At 49.7% G+C, this 16,706-nt stretch overlaps 1 protein-coding gene across 5 annotated transcripts in view; it reads left to right on the top strand.

The window, feature by feature from the left end:
* Positions 1-4,024: 4,024 nt before the first annotated feature.
* Positions 4,025-16,706, top strand: part of SIPA1 (signal-induced proliferation-associated 1) — a 291,847-nt gene continuing 279,165 nt past the window's right edge. For 2 of the 5 annotated variants that reach the window (XM_069644837.1, XM_069644838.1), the window contains exon 1: positions 4,026-4,297. The gene's annotated coding sequence lies outside the window, so the exon portion shown is untranslated. Of the gene's footprint in view, positions 4,298-4,715; positions 4,837-16,706 lie in introns of those variants that run through there. The other 3 variants (XM_069644839.1, XM_069644833.1, XM_069644834.1) reach the window with 3 other exon arrangements.

Raw genomic sequence — 16,706 nt, 5'->3', positions numbered from 1 at the left:
GTACAACAACCGGGCGCACAGGGGAGACGGAGGAGAAGGAGGAGGAGGAGGGCAAGGCAGGGTCAGCAAGGCCCACAAGCACTGCCACTACCAACACGCAGGCGGCCCGCAATCCCACGCCTCCGAGCTGATCCGTTCAACCTCACTGCTGAGCAGATCCACACCCTCTACCGTTTGGACCGGGACACCATAATCGCCATTGTGGACATGACACATGCTGACCTCGTGAGCATGATAGATAGCCCAACCGCCATCCCACCCCTACTGAAGGTGGTGTCTGTACTCCACTTCCTGGCCACAGGCACCTACCAGCACACAGTGGGACAGTTGCATGGCATTTCACAGCCACTGTTCTCACGGACACTCTCCCAAGTGCACGATGCCCTCCTGAAGCACGCCGACGACCACATCACACTACCACGCACGTACCAGGAGATTACCAACGCAAAGGTGGGATTCCATGCACTTGGCGGCATCCCGGGTTGCATTGGTGCCATCGACTGCACCCATGTTGAATTGGTTGTCCCACATGCCATGGAGGTCCAGTACCGCAACCGGAAACAATTTCATTCAATCAATGTGCAAATGGTGTGTGACTCCAACAAGATCTTTACGCATTGTTGTGCCAGATTTCCAGGATCTACCCATGATTCTATGGTCCTGAGGAACACAAGAATACCACGCTACATGGAGCGACACGCAGGGCACAGATCCTGGCTACTCGGTGAGTCTCATTCCATGCATGACATCGTGGCCCATTTGATGCGTCAATGACCTTGCAGGAGGGGGGGGGGGCTACTTAGCACTATCATTCCACTGACACCCTTTATTCGTCCCATACAGGTGATGCCGGGTATCCACTGAAGAGATGGCTCCTTACACCAATCCGGAACCCACAGAACCAGCATGAGGAGGACTACAACCATGCCCACTCACGTAGCCGTGTGGTCATTGAACAGGCATTCGGCCTACTGAAGGCTCGTTTCCGCAGCCTCAGCAGGTCTGGCGGGGCACTCATGTACAGCCATGAGAGGGTTTCTAAGATGGTCATGGCATGTGTCATGCTGCACAACATGTGCATACGTAGGAATGTGCCCATGCCCCCTGACGCTGTACTGCATGCACCTGAAGATGATGATGATGAGGGTGGGGATGTGGAGGCACCCCAAGGAGTCCATGAGGCACAGGATGCACGTGCAATCCGACAGAGCATCATAGATGCATGCTTCTAGCAACCACGCATGGTGCCTATTACACGGAAAGGGGACCTGTGGCACTGTGTGTGTGTAGTACAGGCACATAGTGGACTGTACGCCTATGAAGGCCTCGTACGCAAATATCAATGTCCACACATGTCATTGGATGATAATGAAGTGCTGTATTGTTAATGTGATTTGATTCATACACCCTATGGACCCGCCACCCAGTGAAGCCCAACACACCCCCTCCACCCTACTTCCTCCCCCCCCAACACCAGTGTCCAAATATGCATGCTGCCCGTGGGTAGACGCTATTGCAAGCCCCCTCTACGGGTATCAGGGGCACCCCTGCCCGTGGAGCGCAGGTTCCTGCCAGATCTGCGTTGGGGGCTGCCCTGGACGGAACTTGCCACGGATGACGTCTCTGCCTGCTCGCGTCCATGCATGTCTCTGAGGGTTTGTGAGAGCTCCGAGAGCACACGGCGCACAGCAGCAAGTTCAGCACAAACGTCTTTGGACGTCGCATTCAGTTCCCCCCTCAGGCTCTCGGTGCTTTTCTCCATTTGTGCTCTCAGGCTCTCGGTGCTTCTCTCCATTTCTCCCCTGAGGCTCTCACTACTTTTCTCTATTTGTGCCCTGAGTGTCTCGGTGGATGTTTCCATGGCTGCCCTGGAACCCCCGCATTCATTCGCATGGTCCTTGAGTAGCGTGGACACTTCCTGCTGTTGCTCGATCAGCAGGTCGAGGGACTGTTGCCTCTGCTGGGCCATGGACATTTGCGGTGGTGTGACAGGGGGGCTGCTCAACACATGTTGCCTTGGCACAGGACTTGTGGGGGTTGGCCAGTCGTCGTCTTCTGGGTGCCCCTGCGTGGTTTCGTCATGGTGTAGGGGATGGGACATGCAGGGGGATTGGGAAAGGTCATGGATGGTACCTACGTCGCCAGCACTGTTTTCCGTGTCGGAGCATGCTGGCATGACAGCTGTGTCACCTATGGTGCTGCTACCACCAGAGGCAGTGCCATCAGATACGTTCTTTGGGGGGACCTGTGGTGCTGGGGTTGTGGACTTGCTGGCTGCTGGGGTGCCTGTTGCAGTCCCCTCCAGTGTGCTGGCACTTGATTCCTGCTGCTGCCGTGTCTTGATCCTTGCACCTGAGGTGGAGGCTCTTGGGACGTTGGTCCTGGCCCTCTTTGCAGGCGTGCTGGTAGGGGTGTCCTGCAGCTCGTCGTTGGTATCGGACCCTGTGGTGGAGTAAAGAGGGGCGAGCGTTAGTTATGGGTCTGTCGGATTTGGAATGGCAACGTATCAAATGCATTGGGGTGGTACATGAGGCTGATATGGGACTGGGCCTTGGAGGTGGTCTCATTTTCGTGTGGATTGAGGATGCATTCATTTGGCTGCCTGCAGTTAGGGGGTGCATGCTGCACATGTAGGGGTTGTTTATGGCATCTTGATTAATTTGTTTATTCATTCTGACTTTTAGAGGGCGCTGTCAGGGCAAAGTATGTATTGCACTATGGGGTCACATGGTACTGCACATGTTCGTGGTTTGTGGATTTCGCATTGTTTCTCTTGGCCAACCTACCTGATTCTCCGGATGTCGGCACTCCTTTCTCCATCCCTCCGACTCCCTCTATGCTCTCCATTCCTATGGTGGAGGCGCAGATCTCCTCCCAGGGGGTCAACTTGATGGGCGACTCTGATCCCCCCCCGGTAGCTGTGGCGATGTTCCTGTTCGCAGAAAGTATGCTGCGTACGCGGATCCGCAGGTCGTCCCACCGCTTGCGACATTGCTGTGGCGTGCGGGGTGTTGTCCCCACCGCACTTACGCGCTGTGCCACAAGGGCCCATATGGCCTTCTTGTTGGCAAGGGCCGTCCTGGTCATTTGACTGGAGAAGACGACGGCGGCATTTTCCTGCAGGGTCTCGGTCAGCACGGTCAGTTCCTCTCGGGAGAAGTGGACCTGCCGCTTGCGATCACACGCTTTCTTGGCTACCTTTCCCATATTTATTTTTTTAACTGGGGTTGCTAACGGGTTGGGATGTGTGTCAGGGTCGGATTTTTAATGGTTGTGTTGGGATTCGGATTTTATAGTTGTGCGGCGTGCTGTTTCCCGTTCCGGCCACATGCTTTTACTTCCGTTTCCGTATATTTACGGTGCCCGTAATTTGCGGTGCCCGCTCATTACGGTGCCCGCTCATTACGGTGACCGCTAAGATGGGTGGCGGTATTGCACCTGGTGCAGCGTACGGCGGCGGTAAGGGCCGTTTTGGGGTCATTTCCGCCATCGCAGCCTTTCGGATTCCGCCATGGCGTAATGCTCGTGCCCGATGGGTCGTAATTAGCCGCACTTTGCTCCTTCGTGCAATGGCGGAAACGCTATTTACGCTGTTGCGGTCCGGTCAGTCAATTTCCGCAAGGGTCGTAATGAGGGCCTAAGTGTTAAGACACTCACGCCAGTATTTAAATATTGGTGATGTCAAGTGTTTGGCAGCAATATCAGCAAATGTCGATGAGGCAGCTGATCTAATCATCCGCCTGAGGGGCTGGGGGTTGGGGTGACCAGGGCAACTGTTACAAGGCAATGGTGAGATGCTGGCGGAGCAGCTGTTCCAATTGAGCAATGAAATCTAGCGCTGGTGGGGTGGTGACGTCAAACGTTGGGGTCTGTCAGGTCAAAAGCCACTCCAATCGATGAACACCCGATGTTGTCCAATCCCCCATGTGCATTGTTTGGGGGGGGGGGCATGAAGTATTGGCAGGGAAGCTGATCCGTTCAATGACGTGAAATGTTGTTTGGGGGTGACGACGTCAAGGGTGACCGAGGCGGATGCTCCAATGGACAACGTGTTGGTGGGGCAGCTGCTCCAATCGTGAAGGACACCGAGATTTCTCCCTCTCTCTTCTCCGGCGCTGCTGTCATCGTGAGGGGGGAAGAGGAGGGGTCAGGGAGGAAGCAGCACAGCAGCAGCAGCAGCAGCAGCGTGAGAGGCAGCGGTGAGCGAGGGGGGCCAGAGCTTCCACAGAAAGGCGGCATGTTCCGAGCCCTGGGCTCGCCCCCACGGACCCAGGAGGGCATCTCTTGCCACGGCCGGGTGAGTGAGTGAGTACTGCCCTGGACCGTCCGTGAGGCGGGAAGCCATACCCACGCGCCCCGTCACCGAGCAGGAAGGGGGCTCCAGGAGGGCACCGGGGTTCCTGCGCCAGAAGCTGGCCCTCGGTGCCTTACACTGCCCCCCTGCTGCCCGGGCAGCCCGGCTGTGACTCGCCCCATGCGCGCCCCTCCACGCGGTAATCAGGGAGGGCACCGGGGCTGCTTCTGGAAGCCCTGCTGCAGGCCCCCCGCCGGCTCACCCACGCTGCACAGCCGCTGGATGCCAAATGCTCGACCTCAGCTGGATGCATGGGGGGGGGGGAGGTCTTGTTCCACCCGGTCACTGGAGAGGACCTGCACACACACACCCCTTTGGTTGCGCGTGTCGGGGTTCTTTCTCTGAATGGGAGTGTAATTTCCGTTATGTCTTCTCCTGGCCGGGCGGCTGCAGGAGACCGAGAGGAAGCGGGCGATGGGGACAGACGGGGCGCAAAATGTCCGGCCAAGGCGCTCGCGTGCGCATGTTAAGAGGGCAAGAGCGTAAGTGGGGGTGTGTGTACAGGGAAATAGTCGTAGCTACTCAACCCCACATACAACGGAGTGCTCAAATATGCGGGTAGGCGCTGTTTTTCGTTGCTTGATGTGGATTTGAAATCGGGACCGCACGTTGGCATATAAGGGTGCCCAGTAGCGGTGAGCATTTTTTTTGGGTGGGGGCAGCGGGGATGTCCGATTCTGTTTTATTAAGTATGTTGCTGGCAGTGGTGGGTGCTCTCCCATGAAATGAAGACCTCCAGTGGGGTGCTCTCTGATCAGGTCCCAATGAGGTAGGTGGTGTCGGGCAGATGTCGCCTTCTTGGAGACGGGCTTCTGCAGGGTGAAAGGTCGTGGTGGGAATGATAGGGGCGTGACCCAAGGGGCAGGTGCCTGCCATCTCCCCCCCCCCCCCATTTCCAATGCAGAGGAGCACGGTGCAGGCCGCGGGGTCGCGCCTCCCCTCCCCTTCAACAAAGCGAAGCAGAATTGATTTTTGGGAGGGACTGTGCAGTGTGCGTCCTCAGCCCGCAAGGTGAATGACAGGGGCGACACTGCAGCCCGGCGTGCTCAGCGGGCGGTGATGCCTTGCCGTGTCTTGGAGTGTAGGCCTGGCTGGGCTGGGATTGGCGTTGCCATTGTATGTTGTGGTCGATACTGTACTCTTTGGTATACACTGCATCGTTTCCTATAGTGCTCTTGTGCAGTGCTAGTCCCTCCTCTGCTCTGCTAAGCAATGCTTTCCGCTATGGTATTATACCTTCTTGTGCACTCGTTTGTTCTACTGTAGTATGCTGCTATGCCGTGCCATGGAATGCTGCTTTACTATGCTGGCATGTGTTCTTTTGCACTAGAGGGGTTTTGCACAATCTCTGGTAGTAGACCAGTGGGAGGTGAGTGCGTGGGCACCTCTGGGGCCCATACTGCTCGGATATGTTTGTGTTTTCGTCGTGTTTTGCTGGCAGTGGTACTTGGTGAAGAGATGTGTGTGGTGGCTAAGTTTCTCCATGGTCTGACCAGGTTCCCCCCACTTGCACACGGCGTGTGACCCAGGACCATTTCTTTAGTTCTGCTGTGGCCCATTTCCCGTATCTGGCAAAACTGGTAGCACTTTGTACACTGGGTTTAACACTGGAAGTGTGTATTTAAATATGGTAACCCTAATAAGTTAATATTGGGGTTGGGTATGCCCAGACGTGGGTCCCGTGCCTGCTGGGCTTAGAGACCCAAGCTACTCCTCACTGATGAGGCCCAGCAAGGCTGAAACATGTTTGGGGATGTTTGTGGTCTTGTGCAGAAGGGATGTGACCTAGCAGTTTGGGTTGCACTGCCCCTTTCGGGTGGGACTAAGCCTGATTTACATATGGTCTTTCCCCTTCTGTACTGGCTTGGCAGGCAAAGAACGATGGTCTGGAGGGTTGCCCAGAGCAATGCCAGTGGTTAAGATTGATTCTAAACCTTCCAGTCATCAGCTCTTGTGTTTTGGTAAAGATTGGGGTGGTATGACATATGTACTGCACACACTACAAAAGCATATATTGCATGTGGAAAATATGGGTTATTTACCCTAGGCAGTACTTTCTTTATACATCATGCATTAGCTTATGGATTCCTTGCAGTTCATATTCCTTGCAATCCCAACTCCTAATGAAACTTGAGTCCCTAAGATTGGAGCAAAATGTGCACACACACGGTGCACTGCGGTATGTGACCGGGGAGTAATACCATCGCTGTGGAGACTTGCACAACTGCGTAAAGCTGGGGGAGGAAGAAATAGTACGCGGAGATTCTCAAAGCCTGCACGCCGAGAACAACTGCGCAAATAATGTTTCTTTGTGCTCTGCGTATTCGTGGAATTGTCCATGCAAAGTAACCATATACGACTGTCGCGCCCGGAACGTCTCTGACACCCCCCCCCCCATGCAAAGCAAAAACAGCTAGAAACAGCTACCTTGGCATGCTCCCCAGGCGCAAATACACACACCCTTAAAAAAGTGCATGGGGTTCCCCCGCAAGCAGGCCTCCATCTCAATAACCATGCGCGGGGTCCCCTGTAACTGTTACCAGCACCCTGACAACGTGCGTATGATTTTTCGTAACTTGGGTAAAACGCAGAAAATCTGTATGTGAACCCCTGTAAACCGTTTCTGCACCCCGCTACAATTGTACGCGCACCCCTATGTTAGATCGGAGCGCCGGCTCCGTACACTCACCCCTAAATCCGACACCCGATCTTACCTCTGTGCAGTAAATCCTAAGAGCAAGTCTCTGTGCCTGCCTTCGGTTGACAGATAGATTGAGGGCTTTGCGTGTCCATTTCCCTGCCGTGAGGTTGCGCGGTTGGATCCATGAATACGTATCATTCCGCGCAATAGTGGGCATGCGATAGTGCCGCCCGTCACTCATAACGCCCACCTATTCCCTTGTTCTTCCTCATTTTACGAGTTCGGCCCCCGTCCCTGCCCTCTGCGTAAGCCATCCCCCCATGCTCTCTGTGATGTCTTGCGCAAGGCACTCAGCCCCTCACAGAGATGTGCTGAGCATACGCTAAGTCCCACAAGTACGAAAAAGTGCATACGCAGTTGATTCCATGAATCCACAAACAGGATTTCGCACGCAATTTGGCGTACAAATTCCCGATTTACTACGCAAATAATTCCATGAATCGGGCCCTAAAAGCACATCTTCAATTCAGAAACAAGATGCACTCTAAAATGCGCTGAAAATGAATGCGTTCCCTTTGCCTGTTTGGAACAGGCACAGAGGTGTGCACAATGCACGAGATGGTGATTTCTGACCATCTCATCTTTCTTTTTTTAGTTTTAGTTATTCGGTGGCTTCTTTAGTGCCACATATAAGCTGAAACTATAGCATCGGAGAACAGATAAGAGCATTTCTGAGATGTCTTTGAGTTAGCTCTATCACAAAGCGACATACAACTTTGTGCTGTAGTGGGTCTTCCACTGGTATTTCTAAGCAGTCTTTGGAGTTAGATCTCCTGGTGTAATAAAATATCTGAACCAAGTTTGCCTTGAGCCACTTGAATTATTGGCAATATGTGTCTCCTCACATTCCTTCCACTACAGTCCTGTAAAAAACAAGCATTGGTGAAATCAAGTATTTTGCCTTGTCTTAAATTATTAGATAGGCATTTTCCAGGCACTGACATCCTTTACCCAAGTGCTCCCATCATTTACCAGTTTTTGACATCTAAAGGCAAGGTGGTACCGTTTTGACATTACCTGGCAAATGCCTGTCAGATGCCTATACAAACTCTTGGATTTGTCAATGTTGCTTTAAAGTGGTACGTCTGCATTTCTATCCCCGACTCGTGGATAGAAGTGCTTTTTTCCCCTTCTTTTTACACATTTCACGGTGACACTCCTGTCTTTGTTATCAGCGCTCCCAGCACTGACATGTGGGCTTGGTGCCAATCATATATTAGTGTTCAGAGTGCACTTCCCACACTAATGTATGCATGGGGGCTGGCTAGAGCATCGTGTCCACTGACGCACAGCCTTCCAAAAAAATGCACAGGCCACCATTGTCTCTAAGTTGACCTGCACATTTCTTAAAATCACACAAGTAAAAAAGCACGTCCTCTGTGCTTTTTTACTTTTATGACTTTTTGAGAAGGTGGTCCATCAGGTTCAAACCCTGTATGTCCTTCCGTCCAAACTTGAATTCTAGCCCTGTGTAAAAAGACTGAGAGCAGCATATTGACAAAAACACAGACCCACAATCCTACTGACTTTCTGGGCAGCGCAGTCACACATGTCAACACTGAAAACAATGTGTAGGTTAACCGGTAGAGCTGGCACGCAGACTAACAATCACACTGGCAAACTGGACACCACATCAGGTCAGGAACCGTGTCCGGGTCATTCAAACCTTTCAAATACAGGGGGCCTCGAGCCCAATGGGCTCCCATGTTGCCAATCAGTATTCTTATAATACAGCAATAGGTTAGTTATTTGCTGGAGACCTTCCAGTGGTTGTGTGCGCTTTGCAGCGCTTGCATTACAAGCTTAATTTGCTGGAGCCCTTCAGGCCGTCACTTGGAAGTGGCAACCTGAAAGGCCCAGCAAATTAAGCTTTTAACTCGAGTGCCGCAAAGAACACATTTAAAACTAAGAAATACACCCAGTTGATATGATATGATATGGCATTTATAACGTGCCTATACATAAGTGCTTCAAGGCGCGACGAGGCAAGGGAGGGGAACACAGGGAGGACAGACAACTATCTTACCGGTCCAGGTGTCATTCAGATCGCGCAAGTGCGTAAGAAGGGGGCAGGGACAGTGCAGTACAAGATAATAACAGTAAGTAACAGCCAGCATGTGGCAAGTGCAGTACAAGATGATAGCAATAAGTGAGTAGCGGCCAGCACGTGGCAAGTGCAGTACAAGATGATAGCAATAAGTGAGTAGCGGCCAGCACGTGGCAAGTGCATAGGTAAGTGCGGACGACAGGTGTCAGGGGCTGGGAGGGGGCCTGTAGGGATACAGAAACAGAAACGATATCAGCGGATTGCCGCTAGACGCCCTGCAAGCTGGGTGCTGAAACACTAAATGCCCACTGAAAAGCTCTAAATTCTTCTTTGACACCAAAGGGCCGATGATGAGGAGGAGCCAATGTTACAAGGAAATTAGGTGGTAAACAGTGGGCATTTAGTGTTTCAGCTCCCTGCTGGCTGGCATTCTCGTGATAATCGGCTGCTATTAACGGCCGGGTGTATTTCTTTGACTCTGTTATAATGTATGCACCCCACGGGTGCCTCGTGCGGTTTTCAGCTCCAAGTGGGGGCCCCCAACCATCATGTTGAAATGGGCCCACACATCTTCAGCTGGGCCTGCACCACATAGACCAGCTATGGTAATTATGCATGGGGAAACACTAACACACAGATGGAGAGTAGCATGGCCACTCACAAAGCGATGCATGGCCATAATAATGCACGGATCAACACACACATATTAGCACAGATGAACATCAATCCAGGTTTCTATGAAAAAGACAGGCAAATATTAATAGTGACCAAATACAAAGACCAACATACAGGTTAACAAACTGCAACAAAAATCCATATGACAAGATGCAAACCAACAGATAACCTGATGTACTGGGTAGCACAAACGAACAGAAAAGCACAAAAACTCGCCATGTTAACAAACCAACACACAACTCAACAAACTGGCCAACACAAATACAAAAAAACAACATATGGAGCAACACAAACGAACAGATCAGCATACAAACGCACCCATATTTATAAAGGCCTACACACAGACCAACATTCAACTCCACAAACAGGGGAGCAGATAGCACAACCTGCATTGTGAACAACAGCACAAAATATGGTGCACACCAGACGATCTGAACAACACGAACGTGAGCTTATCGAGCAACACAATCCAATTGTTAACATGGACCAACAAGTTGGGCAATCTAGTGCAGTTTTTTTATGCTATGGTATGCCAAGGCAGAAATCCCCACACAGCGATAACAATCTCTTGTAACGCTTTGAAGTGACACTATGGCAGCACAGGTGCTTAACTAGTAGTAACCGACATGACAAAACACAATGAACCGTTTTTCCTTCTCCTTTACAGCCTCGCCCCATCTTCCTTCATCTGTTCCCATCCTGTGCTTTGAAGTTGCCAATGGTGTTACAAGCACTACAAGAGGAACCGGCATGAGTGGACCAGTAAATAGACTGCCGCAGCACGGATCAGAGAAAGGCCAGAGGGACACACATCCGATTACACACTAATGCCTAGAGCCAGTCCAACGAGTGCGCGCGTCAGCAGACAGGCCGCAGCCCGTGCACACAGACTCCACTGGGCTGCGTCTGCTGTTAGCACTCCGACTAAAACGCGCAGCTCTCTCTGGGCACCTTAAAAACAGGAAGTTTGAGAACAGTGCTTCTGGTGTCCCCCCAGAAGGGGTCAGATCCCTGGCTGAAGAGGAAGTGCACGAGGGGAGGGTGGAGAGGGCGAACTCTAGGCAGGGACCGTGCATTCATCTCTGGAGCTAAGAGCCGGGTTTTAATAGCGAAGGAAGCTCCGTGCCTGAGGTGTAGAATGCGACGTCTCTCCAGGGCCCACTAGAGGGCGCGCTTTTTAGTGACAGATCACCTAACCCCACGTGCTTCCACGCGCTTCCATGACTTACACAAGATCGATTTTGGAGTGGAAAGAGGCCGTTATGGATGTGTATGTACCGTGTCAGAAAGGAACCTAATTACAAGCATTGGCAAAGCCAACGGTTTTGACTTTTCAATAGGCAGCTACGTTACCCTATTCAGCTATTTTTTAACATGACACCTTTTTTTATATTACATATTTTTACAATTAACTCAATACAATGAATAGTATATTACTGCCGGTATTTAATAAAAACAATAACAACACAGTACTACTAGTCTTTGCATTGGTTTTAGCAAGGCACTCCATTGAAAGGCTGGCTCGGGGGTGCTGCGTTGCTCATTTCACCAGATGCTGCTCCCAAGCTGCAATGTACCCCCTTGCTTTTCATATGCGTTTGCAGGCAGAATGGCTGTTTGAAATTACTTAAATGTTTCACAGCTGCGGATAAGAACCAGCTGGATAGCTGCAATTAACCGTTTATCTCCCTGACAACTGTTTTTGGATTATGGGTGGAGATAAGAGGGCCTGCTAGTAAGTGCCCACTTACAACAAATCAATATAATGTGAGTGACACATGATTGATAGAACATTGGCTGGGTGACTACGAGCAAAGTACAGTATGCCTCCTCGTGTCACTAAGTGTTCCACCCCATTGTACAGTACTCTGTACCATTACTTTGTGTCGATTACACAGGTTTTGGGCCGCGGTTGGCCCCTTGGTCAGAGAAGCTCCAGGTCCCCGAGGAGCAGCAAACAGCCTGCGTAACACTTTTGTGTTAGGGAGAATGTATGACTTTTCAGCGACCTCTGGAATGTTTTGATTTTTGAATGGAGACAGGATGAAACGTCTCCTGCTCTTAGTACTTAATTGAAAATCAGCCTTAGCTCAACTAACTGGCGAGCCTTCATTTTTGCTTGTGCTTTGTGAGAATGTCTGTTTGTTTGGCTGTTGAGGGAAGGGCTGCACAACGGCTCCTATTTCTGAGGCTGATCAGAAAGCTTAGCGAATAAGTTTCACAAACAAAACGGAGTGCCGTAAATCTGCGCCCTACCGTGTCTTTTTTAAATTATTTTTTTATTTTTTAAACAAATCTGAATTTTGATCTGATGAAACTTTTTATTTTTTATATTTTTCAAAATTCAGTTTCTCAATTTCCAGAAATAAATTTCATTTCCAAAAGTACCCTTTTCAGTTCATCTTGGTTTATCAATTCGTCAGTTTATCAATTCCCTGACACGTGTTTCTCTGTCATCGAGTCAGCTGAAAGTTCTTCAGGAGATAAAACCCAATAGCCTAAGATACGGCTTTCTAATTTCCATTACAATTATATGTTTAAATTGGTTTCTCAAAGTGGTTGGCTGGGTGGCAATTGTAACGGGCCAATGAAGAGGATTTTCAAAAAGAGCCTTGATAAGCTTTATTCTTTAGTTTCTAAGCGAATGTTTCTGTTGTGTGTCTGGATCGCGGAATGATAACCTCTCAGCGGCGCGTTCTCCACAGTGTAGGTGTGTTTCTTGCAGCGCATAATAGCTGCTTCAAAGTGAGGTATGAGGAGGAGGGTGGTAGGGAAAGGGCAAATAGATATACTATTGGTTCCCTCCAAAACCAGCAAAGGGAACCCCCTTTCCTCCACCAAGGTGGTGCTTCCCAGCAAGTGTGCATACAGTGGACGTGTGAAGGCCAGATGTGGATTGGCTTGTAATATATTGTCCCATTGCACACATATGTGGGTTCATGCCCACCATGGGAATCCCACTAGGGTGTCATTTGGACCCCAAAGCCTCCGCAAAGGTTGTTCTGTGGATTCCAGAGTAGGACCACTCTTTTTGGAAATTAAGGTATCCGCCTCGAGGCTTGTCTGCCCTTGAAGTCTTGCAAGATTGAAGCAGAACGGCCATGTAAGGGCGCCTTAGTAAATGGCTTACAGCTTTGGCAGGCAAATCTCTTCCTCTTGATTGAGAATGGTTATTGTAGGAGTGCAGTCAGGCTGTTATCATGGCGCTTGTGGACAATTCACTCTGGTTAAAAAGACCTTTTAATAGCTATGCTCCACCGAACAAGACAGGCCCACATTTATTCTGCAATAATTGCGGTTTGGGTGATCTGCTCGATAATAGTTCCTCTTTTACCAATATTATGGTGGGCGACATAAATGCCAAATTACATCCTAGTGCTTTTGGAGATGGTGAGCGAAGGGCAGGTTAGGTTAGAAGGAGGAAAATCTTGCAATCCCACCGGGGTGCGGTTTTAATTGGAAGTTTGATACTAGAGGTCGTACCATGGCTAGTTTCATGTTGCGGAAGGCCCCGGTAGAATGAAATGGGGGTTGCATCGGAGATAACCCTGCTAAGCCTATGTTTCAAGGTGGCTAAGCCTATGTATCTACGTGGCAACAGGGCAATTGCTGTTTATTACTGTCTTGTTGATTGTTTCTCCTTACAAAATGTTAAAGACTTTACAATACTTTCTCGCTTTGAAATGGGCCACAACCCCCTGACCGGTGAATGGTGGTTCTCCTCTCCCCTGCAGCCTTTTAGCCAGGCAGATACCCAACTGGCCCAATCTTCTGAGGTTGGGGAGTGCTGAGTTATGATATATTTATATTCTATTGCAGAGGAGCAATGCGAGGGGGTGACAACTATTGGTCACATATTTAAACAGGGCGGCATCTCCACGATTCAAGGGCATGACAAGGGGAAGAAGAATTATTCTTAACAGCAAAATGCTCCATGATTCCACACTGAACGAAAGGCATTCAAGAGGGTTTTTTTTTTAAAACCCAGTTATTATTTATTTATTATTAGCAGTACCCACCCGGCGTTGCCCGGGTCTGTAACTGACATGCACGTGGGGGTCTGCTATAGCCTTGTGTATGTTATTTAGTGTCCTAACCTCCTTTTTTGAAAAATCGTAAAATCGTCAATCTGCCAAAATCGGCCATACTGATAGCACAGGGCGAATGGGTGGGGCTGGTCAAATGCCACTATTGCCAGTACACCCCAGACTGTTATGCCGACTGTGGGCCAACATTTCAGCCCACCAACTGTTATGGTTCTGGAGCCAACTCAGAACAAACAAACTTTCACAAATGCATATATAGATTTTATAAAAATATTTGGTCAGAGCCGGCCCTACAAACAGGGTCCCTAAGTGCCTTACAAGGTTCCAAGGTTAAAAAGGTGGGAGGTAAAACAGAAGTTACTAAATGTTTTCAGGACAGGATAGAAAGATTAGGATAGACAAGGGATAGCAGGGGAGATGGAGGGTGGATTTGCGTGTGGGGAAACAGGTATGTTTTGATGCTCTTTCTCAAGGTGGTGATGGAGGATGCAGTGCGTATGTGGAGAGGTACGGTGTACCATGCCCTCGGTGCCCAGTGGGTAAATGCACACATTACATTTAAATCGATCAAAGAAAAAGACTGTGGTTTTTGGTAAAGGTTGTAACCGATTTTCTTGCCACATGATAGAGAAATCGTAGAGTAGGTCAACTGCTCCCTGTATCTACAATTATAGTTTTTAAAAAAGGAGTTGGGGCTCCCCATAATAGGAAGATCACAACAAGTACATCTGCACGGATTGGAGGGCTGTTAAAAGTTTTATCATAACTTCAGAGCTCGCAGTTTGGACAAGTGTCTGAAAGTGTTTGAGGCAAAATTTCACCCTGTAAGTTATATGGCAGTGACATTTTGAGAAAAATGATTGTACTGCCTTGGATGTCCTTCAGAATAGCTTTCTCTGATGGGTTAATGGGCTCCCTCGTGGAACCCCAAGTTGTGCGCTTAGGTTTGAAATGGGTGTGTCTGCGATTAAGGTTCCAACGCGACTAAGGTTTGGATTGTATTTTATAAAAAATCAGATCAGGTCCGAATATGAATCTTAATACCCACAACGGTGTCCGTGAGATTGCTAACTCCGCGGCTAAAGATAGGCTTTCATGGTATTTGGGTGGTTGCACGTTGTTGAACAAGCAGGGATTTTTCGAGTAGTGCTTTAATGGAACAGCATTCATACATCCAATCCAAGGCTATGCTGCAGCCCCAGGTTCTCCAACTGGCGAATCATGCCAAATGATCCTGGCTAACTACTTTGCCATCCGTGGCATGTAATGCCAGGGTGCAGGACCCCTTGGCAATAGTAACCAATAGATGCAAAATCGGGTCACTGGGTTGCAGGAGATCTATCTATTCGCCGAAATGTGTTCCCTCTGGTGGCACGTATGAAACTGCTATGGTTTAATTTTTAGTGCTCCTGTAGTTTAGGTAGGTCAGAAGATCTGTCACTTACTTTTAGTACGCAGTAAAGCCGTAGATTTGCAAAGGAAATGTTTAAGGCCTTATTTTATTTGAAATAATATTCTGAATTGTGCCAATGCTCGATCCTTGCTATTGAGAAGAAATGATACACATATTATCTACGTACGGTGACGACACACCGCTATAATTCAAGATCGACTCCATCAAGGACATCCATGAGCTCAAATCCTTCCTCTCGCTGATTCAGTCTTGGAGGTCGACCCCTCCAAATGGAATTCCTACTCCTCACCAACAACATTAAAACACCCAGACATACAGACCTGGCTATCAACCATGAACTCTGAAGGCTTTACACCTGAGCTCACCTCCTGTGCCAAGTACCTTGGGTTCCACATCAACAACCACCTCTCCTTCAAGACACACAAAGCTAAGAAGCCTCAGACAGCTTGGCATCAGCTCTCCCTCTGGTGGAACATCAAGCCATTCCTCCCTACGGGCAGCTTTAGCTTCACCGTTCAAGCACTGGTCCTATCCCACCTGAATGGGGGCTATGCACTCCTTGAAGGCCTCCCGTCGTCCTCCCATGTGCCCCTGAGAAGTGTCCTACTTTCGGCTGCATGCCTCATCAAGGGTCTCCGCAGATATGACCACATCACCCCAGCCCCCTGAAGCGGCTACTGGGTTCAATTCTTATTCTGAGATATTGCACTCAGAGAATGGCGCCTCAGCACTCTACTCTGTCAGTAGGGGGGTCCGCAGGGGTATTCTATTCGGAGCCTCAAATCTCAGGGGAGTAGGAGGCACGTTGTTAGCCTCTTGGTGCACGCTGGCTGAGCTCCCAAAATGCCCTACCTGGGGTGCCGAAGATACCAGTCCAATAGACTCCTTGAAGTACCTTTGGCTCCCCTTATAGTACGAGAGACAAACTGAAAACCTAAATTCCACTACAATTACTATGGGAGGTGTGCAGAAATCAACAGGAAAATATCAACCCATTGATGAGGATCTTAAGAACTCGAGGTCTAAGAAGAAGTATTTCTTAAACAAATAACAGGATGCTATGCACCAAGCAACTACACATTGCAGGTTTTATGGAGTGGGGTTGTGGGAAACTGATCTCAAGAACATTCTTTGTGGTACTTTATCAGATTATGGAGCTATTCTCCAGAGGACTGAGTGTCTTATGGATATCCACCCAGAGAGGGGAGTGTCGTGGAGACAAAAGGTATATCCAGCCCAGACGGGGCAAGCACCCTCTTAGTCTGATGAAAAACAGGAGCAGGGTGCTGGTCCCAGCAATGGAAGTAGGTTGATGCCGGCCATGTGGCATCCAACAGCAGCTGCAGGGAGCCGGGTAGTGAGCAGGGATCAGGGAAGCAGTGGCCATGGCCTAGTGGAGTGAGCTAGGGGCCTACAGTGAGAGCAAGACACACCGATGCCAGATCCACGCCACAAGTGAACTTCACATA

This window comes from Ambystoma mexicanum, chromosome 2p (genome assembly GCF_040938575.1).
Source record: "Ambystoma mexicanum isolate Mex_15411 chromosome 2p, UKY_AmexF1_1, whole genome shotgun sequence".
Classification (NCBI taxonomy): domain Eukaryota; kingdom Metazoa; phylum Chordata; class Amphibia; order Caudata; family Ambystomatidae; genus Ambystoma; species Ambystoma mexicanum.
Note: the sequence above shows the minus strand (reverse complement) of the source record. Positions and strands in the feature narration are given on the sequence as shown.